The sequence below is a fragment of the Magnolia sinica genome, chromosome 17, assembly GCF_029962835.1.
Source record: "Magnolia sinica isolate HGM2019 chromosome 17, MsV1, whole genome shotgun sequence".
Lineage (NCBI taxonomy): Eukaryota > Viridiplantae > Streptophyta > Magnoliopsida > Magnoliales > Magnoliaceae > Magnolia > Magnolia sinica.
The window spans coordinates 9,193,355-9,207,268 of record NC_080589.1 but is presented as its reverse complement, the minus strand read 5'-3'; positions in this window follow the sequence as shown (position 1 = coordinate 9,207,268).

The window sequence follows — 13,914 nt, the reverse complement described above, 5'->3', positions numbered from 1 at the left end:
TCTATATGGCATGTCCATTGAGCACGTTGAGCTCAAGCCATGTTTTCTTTTCTTTCTAAGCAATGTATTACTAGACCAGCTTGGGGCACCCAATGATTGTCTTACTATTTATTTTAGAAATTTTATATTGTAATATTTTAGACAAATGATGTATTTTGAATTTTAATATATGTGGGTTGTTGGGATTGTTAACATTACGGTAGATTAATATCTTAAACAAAATATCCCTGACAAGACTTAAAAAAAAATGAAACTTTCATTATCACAAACTAGATTTGGAGTTTGGGAATTAATTGAGCTCGTTCACCAAGTTCAGGGTGTGACAATGAGAGATTGCAAATATATATATATATATATATATATATATATATATATATATATATATATATATATATATATATATATATATATATATATATATATATCTATATATATATATATTATATTCATGTTGGCACCGGATTTGGGAATTGGAAAGTAACATTTTCAGTTCTTGAATTTCTGAGTGCGATAGACTAAATGACGAAAAAACTTACTTTCGTGGGGTATGGTGATGGCATGAAAGGGTATATAATGTACGACTAGGTCATTCAGAAAATCACTTTGACCCGCAACGTCAGGTTTGATCAAGATTTTATGTTTTATAAGGAAGAACATAAGGAAGTAGAGAAATCAATGGTTATTGATGTCGAGATTGAAAAAAGTTGAAACACAGGTTGAACCTTAGCCACAGATAGAGGTACATGAGCAGGTGGAGCAACCACCTCTCAGAAGGAATCCGTTGAGAGATTGTAAATTACCGGCTAAATACAGAGATGACTTGAACATTGTATTCGCCTTTATTATAGACAAGGGGGATCCATCTATTTTCCAAGAAGCATTAAATGACCCTGATGCTCAAAAGTGGATCATGACCATGTATGATGAGATCGACTCTCTGCATAAAAATAAGATATAGGAGTTGGTGGAGCTTTCAGTTGGGTGTAAAGCGATTGGTTGTAAGTGAATTTACAAGTAGAAGTAAGATAGATACAAGGCGACATTAGTCGCGAAATGGTATGGGAAGAAGGAGGGTGTCAACTTCATCAAAATTTTCACGCCTGTGGTTTGACATGTGTCATTAGATTTATATTGTCACTAGTTGCTCAATATAACCTAGAGTTGGAACAGATGGATGTGAAGATTGATTTCCTATATTGGGAGTTAGAAGAGTGGATTTACATGAAGCAACCATAAGGGTTCGAAGTAAGGGAGATAGAGAATAAAATTTACAGATTAAGGACGTCGTTATATGACCTTAAAAAATCTCCTAGACAGTAGTAAAAAATGGTTTGATACTTTCATGATGGGTCAACAATTTACCAAAAGTGAATATGATTATTAAGTCTATTATAAGATACTGAATGATGGACAGTTCATTGTACTTGTATTTGTTGCGCAACAGGCCAACAACGTAGTGAATCGAGATCCAATCTCCGGTCTCACCTACAAATGATAAACAAGAAGAAATATAAACTAGAAAAAAATCAAAGCAATCCAAACAAACCACAAGGCAATATATACGTAGAAAAACTCCAATAAGGGTAAAAAACTACGGATGCATACTTTCACTATGAAGAAAAACAAAGATTATAAGGCAATATACTAACCTCTCTCTTGGAAGCACAGAGAAAACCCTTTGCCCACACTTTAGAATAACTCCTATAATACCTAGAAAGGCCCTAGGGACCCCTATTTATAGTTTAGGCAACTCCCCTTTCGCACCTCTGCGAAAACCAACTCAGAAATCCGCAGTCCGCATCAAATCCAGAAACGAATCTCCGTAACCTCGACTAGTCGAGAATACTGCTCAATTGGTCGAGCGGACCCTCGACTGGTCGAGTAGGGGCCTTGACCGATTGCGCACCTTGGAACCCAAAACTTGATGCTCGCTGGACTTTGAGTTGAGTAGTCCTCGACTGGTCGACTGACTAGTTGAGCGGCCCCCAGATGTGGCTCCACATCTTAAAAATCTCCCACTTGGAGACACATCTGCATAAACCTTCGTCTTCTACATCCGGAGTGCACCATCTTCCCGTCTTTAAGCATGAAGACCAATTAAAGCTGAACAAAGCTTCATCTTCTCCCGTGTGACCGCCTTGGTCAGCATATTCGCAGAATTCTCACTTGTATGAATCTTCTCTAGAGCAATCGTTCCATCTTCTAGTAACGAACGTATGAAGTGATATCTGATGGCAATATGCTTGATCCTTGAATGAAAGACTGAATTCTTAGCTAAGTGTATTGCACTCTGACTGTTATTGTACAACTTACAATCTGCTTACTTCTTACTTAACTCTTCCATGAAACCTTACATTCACACCATCTCCTTACACGCTTCTGTAGCCGCAACATATTCTGCTTCTGTCGTACTGATAAATACTATCTTCTGTAATTGAGAGACCCAACTTATTGCAACACTACCTAGAGTAAAGACATAACCTGTAGTGCTTCTTTTGCTGTCGATGTCTCCTGCCAAATCTGAATCCACGTAGCCTTGTAGTATGATTTTCGATCTACCATAGCACAACCTTAAATCCACAATGCCTAACAAGTATCTGAGGATCCACTTCACAACTTTCTAATGTTCCTTCTCGGGGTTGTTCGTGAACCTGTTAACAACTCCCACTGCTTAAGTAATGTCTGGCCTCGTGCTCACCAAAGCATACATGAGACTCCTAATAGCTAACGCGTATGAGACTTTAGCCATGTACTCCCGTTCCTCCTGCGTCTTTGCACCTTTCTCCTTAGATAGCTTGAAGTGTTTGACAAATGGAGTGCTAACCGGCTTAGTACCTCACATATTGAATCGATCAAGTACCTTGGCTATGTACTCTGCATGTGACAAAACTAATTTCTTGTTTTCCCTGTCACGCTTTATCCTCATGCCTAGGATTTATTTTGCAGCTCCTAAATCCTTCATAATAAATTCTCTAGACAATTGTCTTTTGAGATCTGAGATGTCCTTCATCCTTGAACCGGCCACAAGTATATCATCAACGTACAGAAGAAGGATGATGTATGACGTATCAAACTTTTTCAAATAACAACAGTGGTCTGCATGACATCTTCTAAAATTGTTTCTCGACATGAAACTGTCGAACTTCTTGTACCACTGCCTCGAGGCCTGCTTCCGGCCATATAGACTCTTCTTCAGTCTGCACACTTTGTTCTCTTTTCCTGGTGCCACGTATCCTGTCGGCTGATGCATTTATATCTCTTCTTAAAGGTCCCCTTGAAGAAAGGCTGTCTTAACATTTAACTGCTTTAGACATAAGTTCTCTATAGCCATTATACTCAAGACCATGCGAATCATAGACATTTTCACCACAGGTGAAAATATTTCAGTGAAATCGATACCTGCCTTTTGTTGAAACCCTTTCACAACCAATCTAACTTTGTACCGTTTCGAACCATCGTGTTCCTCCTTCAGTCTGTAAACCCACTTGTTATGAAGAGCTTTCTTACCCTTAGGTAGAGTGACTAGCTCCCATGTACGATTAAACTCAAAGGAGTCCATCTCATCATCCATAGCCTGCTCCCACTTGACCCGTGTATCTGACTGTAACGCCTCTTCAAAACACTCTAGTTCACCATTATCTGTCAGCAGTAGATAATGTAAGGAGGGTGAGTATCGGACTGTTGGTCTCCTCTCCTGAGTAGACCTCCTCCCAACTGGTGTCTGTGGCTCTGCCTCATAATGCTCCTGTGCATGATCATCCTGTGGTGCTGTAACACCAGTGTCCGGTAACTCTTCCAACTCTACGAATTCTTTTTCTTTGGCCTTATTTTTTTTCACACTGTCCTTATGTATCACTTTTTCATTGAAGACTACGTCCTTGCTTCTAATGATTTTTCTGTTTTCTGTATCCCGAAACCTGTAACCAAAATCATGCTGCCCGTAACTTATAAATGTGCACCTCCTCGATTTTGCATCTAGCTTGTTTCTGTGCTCTGCATCAATGTGAACTATGAAGTGTAACCGAACACTATGAGATGTGCAATGTTCACTTCTTTCCTAGTCCACGTTTCTTCTGGTAGCTCACCATCCAATGATGTTGAGGGACTTTTATTGATGAGATATGTGGCAGTATTTACGACATCTGTCCAAAACGTTTTGGGCAACCTTGCATGTAACCTCATGCTCCTAGCGCGCTCAAGGATGGTCCTGTTAATGCGCTCAGCCACACCATTCTTCTGTGGTGTCCTTGGAATCATTTTCTGAAGTTTGATTCCATTTGCTACATAATACTCCTCAAATTTCTTATACAATACTCTCCCCCATTATCATATCTGAGACATGTTACTGTTTTATCTATCTCGTTTTCTACCATAACTTTTTATTTCTTAAATACATCAAATACATCAGATTTGTGCTTTAAGAAATAAACCCATAGTTTTTTACTAGCATATCAATAAAGAAAACAAAATAACGTGAACCACCAAGAGATGATACCTGTGCCGGTCCTCACACATCAGTGTGTACAAGCTCCAACAGATGCGTCTTTGGAGCGCGTCCTATCTTCTTGAAACTTACCATCTTCTACTTGTCATATACGTAGTCCTCGCAGAATTTCAAGTCAATAGACTTCAGTCTTGGTAGCTTCCCTTTTGACAATAACACTTTCATCCCTTTCTCACTCATATGTCCCAACCTCTGATGTCATAACTGCCCATTCACTCCAGTTGATGCGACTGCGAGTGAACTATACGATCTTAAAGTCATGTACAAAGTACCTTCCTTCTTGCCTCGAGATATCACTAAGACGCTTTTTGTGATCTTACAGGAATTACTGGTGAATGTCGTCACATAACCGGTATCGACCAACTGCCTCACTGAAATCAAGTTCCATCTCAAACTCAGTACATGTTTGACATCTTTCAATTTCAAAGTCGTTACATCTTTCTGACTTATATGAATGTCTCTTTTTCCAACAATACTGCACTGCTCATCATCACCCAAGTAGACTCTCCCAAAATCACCTGACACATAATCATGCAAAACTTCCTTACACGAAGTGGCATGAAATAATGTACCCGAGTCTATAACTCAAGACTCATTCCTCGCATCAAGAGACAAGATCAAGCTGTAAGACCCGTATCCTAGTCCGTATTGTTCCGTCGACTGCCGCGATCCTTCCCGTCAAATTCCGGTATCATGCAACATATAATCGATGTTTGCACGCGATCCTAGGTCATATCCTGTAGATTTGAGTCAGCTTAACTCGAGACTCGTACCATTAGGATCGCACCGTTGCCGCGGTTCCAATGCCACGTCTCGTGCGCCAACCCGACGCTTAGATCCTAAGATGTGGACCGTGCATTTTAATGGCCGTGGACCGCACATTGTGGGACCCACTCATCCCATGTGGCACCAATCTCTAGGTAATCATGAGGGTGATGGATGACATCACCCAAGCTATAGCCACCCTACCCTAGCCTTATCCACCCTACCCTAGCTATAGCCACCCTACCCCCTAGCCTTAGCCACCCTACCCTAGCTATAGCCATCCTACCCTAGCCTTAGCCACCCTACCCTAGCCTTATCCACCCTACCCTAGCTATAGCCACCCTACCCCCTAGCCTTCTTACAAGCATTTATTGCTAGCCACCCTCTCTTACAAGTAATCATGGCCTACTTAAGCTACCCTCTCTCTCTCTCTCTCTTTACAACCCTCTCTCTCTCTCCCATTTCTCATCACTTTTCCCAAGCAAAGAAAATCCCACGTCCAAGCCTTCCCATGGAGAGAAAAATGTGATTTGGTGGCCCACTTCTCATCCCAAAGATCCTTCATCCAAGCCATCCATTTCTCATCTCCCTCCATCAAAGTGAAGCACAAGGAGATCAACTTTCCAACGGACCAAGGAGATCGACGGTGGGTGCTTGTTAGGATAGATTTTTCATGTTTTTGATGATGGGCCAAGTGAGGCCTACCGATTGATGGTATGGATCTCACTTTGGACCCTAGGTGTGGCCGATGGCCCACCTTGATGCTCATGATCATTCCATGATGGGGCCATTCTCCATGGGCCCCATCATGATGTTTATTTTCCTTACATATAAAGAGGTCATCTAGACCTTACATTTGGTGGAGAAAGGATCTCCACCGTTGATTTTTGTTTTAGTAGGCCCACATGTATTGGGACCCACTTAATGTATGATTGAATGCAAGGAGGGCCCATAGTGTCGGGGTCCCTCCATCACACGTGTGTCCCACTCTTTCTCTCTCTCCCTCTCTCTTTCATTTTCTTTGTTCCTATTTTATGTGATGATGTGGCCTTTGGCCCACCCGGATGGACCCCACCATGAGGTGTGACTTTTACCCAAGCCATTTATAAGTGGGGCCCACCTTACATGTGTTGCACCCACACCATCCTCCATGTGGTGGCCCACCTAAGCCGGGCCCACCTCGAATGTATGTGTTTCGTCCAACCATCCAGCGTCCAGGACGCTGGACGTGGTCTGGGAAAAGTACAAATATCAGCTTGGTTCACACCATTTTGGGGTGGTCCACTTGCGTGGACTCCACATTGATGTATGAGATCAATCCATGCCATCCATCCTATTTACCAACTCATTTTAGGCATTGAGCCGAAAAATGAAATCTATCCGATCTTTGGATGGGCCATAGCATGTAAAATAGTGATGTCTACCGTTAAAAGTCACCCTGTCATTTTTTATGCGCCGAAAAATATCAGATATTGGACTCGTCAGAACGGTCTTGAGTCATAGAGAGCAATGGACGGGGTGGATTTTCTTGATGCAGGCCCTACGAGTGAAAAACCACAAAAAAACTCGTTTTCAAATATATATATATATATATATATATATATATATATATATATATATTACATGCAGCAGACGCTGCTGCTGTCAGAGACGCAGGCAGCGCCTGCTGCTGGCGGGCGGGCGGACGAGAGCAGACCCACGGCCCTAGCCGTGGGCCCCACCCTGATGTAGTGGGCCCCCTCCAAAATTCGGCTCGATCTGAAACTCAGGTGGCCCATATAACGGGAAATAGTGGAATTGAACGTCTGCCCTTGAAACTCATTTTTTGGGCCACAGAAGTGTTGGATCAAGATGAAATTTGTTTTCCTCTTCATTCCAGGTCCGTATGACCTTCTCAACGGATTTGATGGTCAGTAAACATAATGGTGGGCCCCACGTGGGACCCACAGTGATGTATGGGTTCATTCACACCGTCCGTCCAGGGACGGTGTGTGCGTGTGCATGTGTGTGCGCGCGTGTGCACGTGTGTGTACGCTTGTGTGTGTGCATCTTTGTGTGTGTATATATATATATAATATTATATACAGTATTGTGTGTGTGTGTATATATATATTGATATATTATAAACTATAGATTATATTTTATATGGTATAAAGGATGGTGGGCCTTCATGTGGACCCCACCATGATGCTTTTGTTGCATCCAAATTGTTTAACCATTTTGAAAGCTCAATCTATAATCTAAGTGGACCCCACCTTGGTATGTATACAAGGCCATAGAGTTAGGCCCATCTTGATGTATTATGGCCCGTTGTTGGGGCCCACTTGAGTATAGACATGGGGCCCAATTGGGGTGGCCCATCTGATGTACATAAAGCCTATGTGATTAGGCCCATTTTGGTGTATTCTAAGGCCCATGGGTTATGGCACATTGCAATGTACATAAGGCCCGTTGGTGAGGCCCATTAATGCAGCCCATTTGAAGAATGTAAGGCCCATGTGATACGACCCATTTGATGTACCTAAGGCCTATGGGTCGAGGCCCAATGGGTTGTCCTTAGGGTCCATTGCAATGTGTGATTTCTCCATGGTTTGTGGCAGACTATGCCTTGGGAGCAATGTTGGTTTGACGGGCTCACAAAATTTTCGATCGCCGAATCTGGCGCCGACAACCTCCGTAGAACCCCATTCTCGGCTCCCAGCGCCCATTCGCCAGGTTCCGATCCTGGGATGCTACAAGGAGGATTTTCAACATCAGTTTGATTCGTAATAAGCATAACCAAAGGCATAACCCACAAACAACAACCAAAAACTCCATTACATTTTCACTATAATCAAAACTTTACAAGTACAATGAGCATAAGGGAAATACAATGATGATAGACCAAAAGCTCCAAAAAGATCAGCTACGGGCCCAAGCCTCAGCGCTGCTGCGATCCAACGTCACTTGCACGCAACGGTCGTGCATAAGCTTATAGAAAGCTTAGAGGGTGGTGAAAGTGTATGCTCAAGGTGATAATACAGTTATGCAGTATCAGAGTAATGCGGAACATGCTGATGTATGCCAAGAATACCATTGGCCGCACCAAGGCCATGCAGTGCAAAGAATGATGTCGGCCATACCAAGGCCATGCAATGCGAAATGTAACTCAAGCATGCAAATCCTCATCTAAGTCCACATCTCAATACAGCTAAAAATCTGAAATATCACTGGAGTCTAGTACACTCCAAGCCAGATTGCCGCCCCATCGCGCGCAATAAGGTGAGTGGAAAAAACCTCACTATCCGCCTGCCAATATCGGGCTCGGCTCGTCAATAGCGGACCCATTCCTCGAGCTGGTCAGACTCAGCCTAGCATTCCCCCTACTCTCGGGCGGGTCAGGCTGCACCCCCTTCCAACCGACCACGACACGTGGGAGACGCGGCCTCTTGCTATACGGCCCTCGCGCTCATGCATCCACTCGGTTTAGACGCTTGGAGCAACCTCTTGGTACCATAAGGGTTTAGGGACTTTCACCCAGGGATATCTATCGCACCCCATGTAGAAAGATTTTGGTATCCAATCCCGCCAACCACGATACGTGTGTGGAGGCCATGACCCGATGTCGCTAGGGCGTACGAAACCATATCACTCAATGCGAATGCATGAATCACACTATCCGGTCATGCAGCAATCCTGCGTGTATCGTGCGCTCATGTAGGGCAACACCCCGGTACGGGGCATAAACAGTACGCCCGAAGGCATATGCTATGATCAGTCATTTCTCATATCAAGCATACGTATGATGCACATGATCATGAATCATGAAACTAAACATGTTATATAGGATGGATGATAATCATAACAAAGATGGGCCTAGACGGCCTACACATCAGACACACGAGCCTAACAATGGGCCTTAGGGACAGTCATAATGCGGACATTTAACCACACTATACCTGCAATGTGGACGTCAAACCACCATTGCTCCCAAGGCATAGCCCTGACGTAAACATCATTACATAAATCATGTTGGGACTGCACATTGCAATGAACCTTAGGTACATCCCATTGGGCTTTAAATACATCAAATGGGCCAAATCACATGGGCCTTATATTCATTAAGTGGGCCACATCAACGGGCCGCACCAATGGGCCTTATGTTCATTGCAATAGGCTATAACCCGTGGGCCTTAGAGTGCATCAAATGGGCTTAATCTTATGGGCCTTATATGTATCAAATGGGCCTCGCCAGTTGGGCCCCATACGTGCATCAAATGGGCCTCAACCCATTAGCCCCATTACAACTTAATGGGCCTCGACCCATGGGCTCCTAATACATTAAATGGGCCTCGACCCATGGACCTTACATATACATCAAAGTGGGCCTCAATCATGGGCCACAAGCAACTGAGGTGGGCCTTACCTATATATCAAAGTGGGCCTCAATCATGGGCCTCAACATTAGTAAAATATATATATATATATATATATATATATATATATATAATATAGTATATAATATACATATGCATAATACATATAATATTACATGAAATATAATATTATATATATATATATACACACACACACACACACGCACGCATCACAGTGGGCTCCACGCCATCATCACAGTGGGCCCACACAATCATCACAGTGGGCTCCACCGTCCAGGCGGACGGTGGAAATGGAACACATACATCTATGTGAGCTCCATGTGGGGCCCACCGTAATGTTTATAGTCCATCCAAACCGTTGATAAGGCCACGTGGGCCTAGATGAAGGGCGACAACAATTTTCACGCTGATCCAAAACTCCTGTGGACCCAAAAAGGGTTTCAAAGGTAGAGGCTCAATTCCACTCTTTCCTACGGTGTGGGCCGCCTGAGTCTTGGATCAGGCTGATTTTTGGGGTGGGCCCACTTCAGAGGTTGGCCCACATTATGAACGGGTTAGATGACATATGAACATCAAGGTGGGGCCCACGGCTACAGCCGTGGTGGCTGTACGTCCGCCGCTGGGCGCTGGCGCGCAGGCAGCGCTGCTGCCTTCTGACACAGCAGCAGCAGCTGCTGTGTTGTTTTAATTTTTTTTTTGATTTTTAAGAAAACCCGTGGATTTTATAGGTGGGGTCCACATCCAGTGAATCCACGCCATCCAGTGTTCTTCCATGGCTCACCACGAGCAAAACAAGTCCAATATTGGACATATTTTGGGGTATAATAGTTTCAGGAAAGGTTTCAATGGTGAAAACTACCATTTGCTATGGTATGGCCCGCCCGAAGGTCTGATTGATCACATCTTTTGGCTCAACGCCTAAAACAAACTTACGAAAGGAATGGACGGCATGGATTTAATACATACATCAAGGTGGGACCCATATGAGTGGACCATTCCAAGCTTGGGGAAAAAGCTTGTATTTGTGTTTCTTCCAACATACGTCCAGCGTCCCTGGACGCTGGACTTGGCATATAGGTTGGAGGTGGGCCCTGCTTAGGTGGGCCACCAAGTGATGGATGGCATGGGTACTGCACATATAAGATGGGCCCCACTTATAAATGGTTTGGATAAGGTACCTACCTCATGGTGGGGTCCATTCAAGTGGCCCACACAACCTCATCATCATAACAACAAAATAAAATAAAATAAAATAAAAAGGGAGAGAGATAGAGAGTGAGGCCGTGTGATGGAGGGACCCCGGCACTATGGGCCCTCCCTTGCACTAAATCATACATCAAGTGGGTCCCATTACATGTGGGTCCATGAAATTGAAATCCAACGGTGAAGATCCCTTCTCCACTTAAAATAAACGGTCTAGATGACCCTAAGCATGTAAGGAAATAAACATCATGATGGGGTCCATGGAGAATGGCCTCATCATGGAATGATCATGATGATCTAAGTGGGCCATCGGCCACATCTTAGGGTCCAAAGTGAGATCCAAACCATTGATCGGTTGGCCTCACTTGGCCCATCTTAAAAATATCAAAATCTACCCTATCAAGGCACCCACCACTTGATCTTCTTGCTCCCTTGGCTTCCTTAGCTCCTTATGCTTCTCTTTGATGGAGGAAGATGAGAAATGGATGGTTGAGATGAGAGATCTAGGGATGGAAAGGTGGGCCACACATGAGCATTTTTCTCACCATAGGAGGGCTTGGAGAGGTTCATACGTATGAAATTTTGTTGCTTTGAAAAGTTGAAAATGAGAGAGAGACTTGTAAGGGAGAGAGAGAGAGGGAGTGATGGGTGATGGAGTGATGGATGGGAGAGAGGGATGGGGGTGTAAGAGACTTTATGACTTTTTTGGCTAAAGGTGTAAGAAAAGTATGGGTGGTGTAAGAACTTTTTGACTTTGGGGGTTGCTTGGGAAAGGGTGAAAGTTGATGTGTACTTGACATAATGGGATTGATGGGATTGATTGATTGATGTGACACCTCGTAGAGATTCTCTCGGGATTCGCACGCGCGGCGTTTTCTCACACCGAACGCTGGCCCACACCAAGGTATCGCCTCAGCGTGGAAGTCGCGGCATCGGAACCGCGGCGACGACGCGTCGCTAAGGTACAAGCCCTGTGTTGAGTCGACTCGGGTTGACGCCATGAGAATCCGGTCGCGCGCAAATACGGTTAAGGGTCGAAGGTTGCAAACTGGAAAGACCACGGAAGCCTATGGAATGGTACGGTCTAAGATACGGGGCTTACACCTCTTCCCTCCTAATAGAAATTTTGTCCTCGAAATTTACACAATCATCGCAACTAGGCGTAACTCAAGAGGGAGAAGAAACATAACATCACTATATAAAATCGAGATAACATACAACATACAACACATAATCAATCATAAAAAGATTGGGATAACGCTCTCGAATCTCGGCCTCGCGCTCCCAAGAAGCGTCCTCAACAGTGAATGGTGACCCCATCGAACCTTCACCAACGGAATGACCTTGGTTCGGAGGATCTGGGTCCTTCCGATCAAGGATACGATCTGGCCGCTTGATGTAAGAAGCGTCCTCACGAACCTCTAACGGCCGCCAATCGATAACAGGAACGTGTCTCACCCACACTTCCTCAACATAGAGACATGAAAACGTTGTGGACGCCGACAACCGAGATGGCAAGGCAAGCCGATAGGCCACGGCGCCAACGCGCCGGTAATCTAAAAGGTTCTATGAATCTCGGGGCAAGCTTGCCCTTCGCTCCAAATCACACTACGCCCTTCATGGGCGAGACCTTGAGATACACATGGTCCCCTACATCAAACTCCAAGGGACGACGCCGACGATCGACAAAACTCTTCTGCCGGCTTTGAGCTGTGCGCATCCTCTGCCTGGATATCAATAGCCTCGGACGTCTCCTGCACAAGCTCGGGACCTAAGAGACGACGCTCTCCAACCTCGGTCCAACAACTCGGTGATCTCGCATGGTCCGCCATATAGTGCCTCAAAAGGAGCCATGCCGATGGTCGCCGATAGCTGTTATTGTATGAGAACTCAACCAATCGCAGATACTCATCCCAGGGACTCAAAAGGCATCAAGCATATCCTCAAGGATCTGGTTGACCCTCTCGGTCCGCCCATCGGTCTGCGGATGATAGCGGTGCTGAGCCGCAAATCGAACCCATCGCTCTCTGGAAGCTTCCCAAAATCGAGACATGAACCTCGGGTCTCGGTCGAAATGATCGAGACTGGAACGCCATGCAATCTCACAATATCCTCAATGAATAATCTCACAAGCCGATCCAAAGGCCAAGTCGCACGTATCGCAATAAAATGTGCCGACTTCGTCACGGCTACGACAACCCGGATGGCGTCATGACCGCGCGAGTCCTCGGCAAGCCCATAATGAAATCTATCGACACGTGCTCCCACTTCTACATCGGGACACTCAACTGTTGCAATAGAGGGGGTCTCCGATGATCGGCCTTGACACGCCGGCATGTGTCACACTCGGCCACAAAGCCGGCGATCCGGCGCTTCATCCCCACCCAAAATACTGTCGCCTCATGTCATGGTACATCTTCGTCGAGCCGGGATGGATAGAAAACCGCGATCGATGTGCCTCGGTCATAAGATCTTGGCGTAACTCTGGAATATCCGGACACATAATCGGCCACTTGCGAAGTCCACCATCTGTCCAATCGCTAATCTGCACGACCTCGGATGCTCGCCTCGCTCGGTAATCCCGTAACAACTCGTCACTGCCGAGCCTCGATCACCCTTGCGACAAGAGAGGGTTGAATCGACAGCTCAATAAAACACAATAGAAGACTGTAAGCCAAACTCAAAGTCGTACTCGCTATATCCTCGAGCATCCACCACTCCCGAATCATCATATGCGCCACCGGCCTCGTGGCTATCGGGCTGAAGGCATCCGCCACCACGTTCGCCTTACCCGGTGGTACTGAGATCGAAATCATAGTCCTTCAGAGCTCCATCCAACGCCTTTCTCATGTTCAACTCAGACCGCGAGAAGAGGTACTTCAAGCTCTTGTGATCGAAAAGAGCTCGAACCTAACCCCATAGAGATAGTGTCTCCACACCTTCGGTGCGAGACAGCTGCAGCCAACTCTAAATCATGCGTGGGGTAGTTCGGCTCATGGACCTTGAGTTGGCGAGACGCGAAGGCTATAGGCTTGCCGTGCTTCAGGACAGACCCAAACCAATATG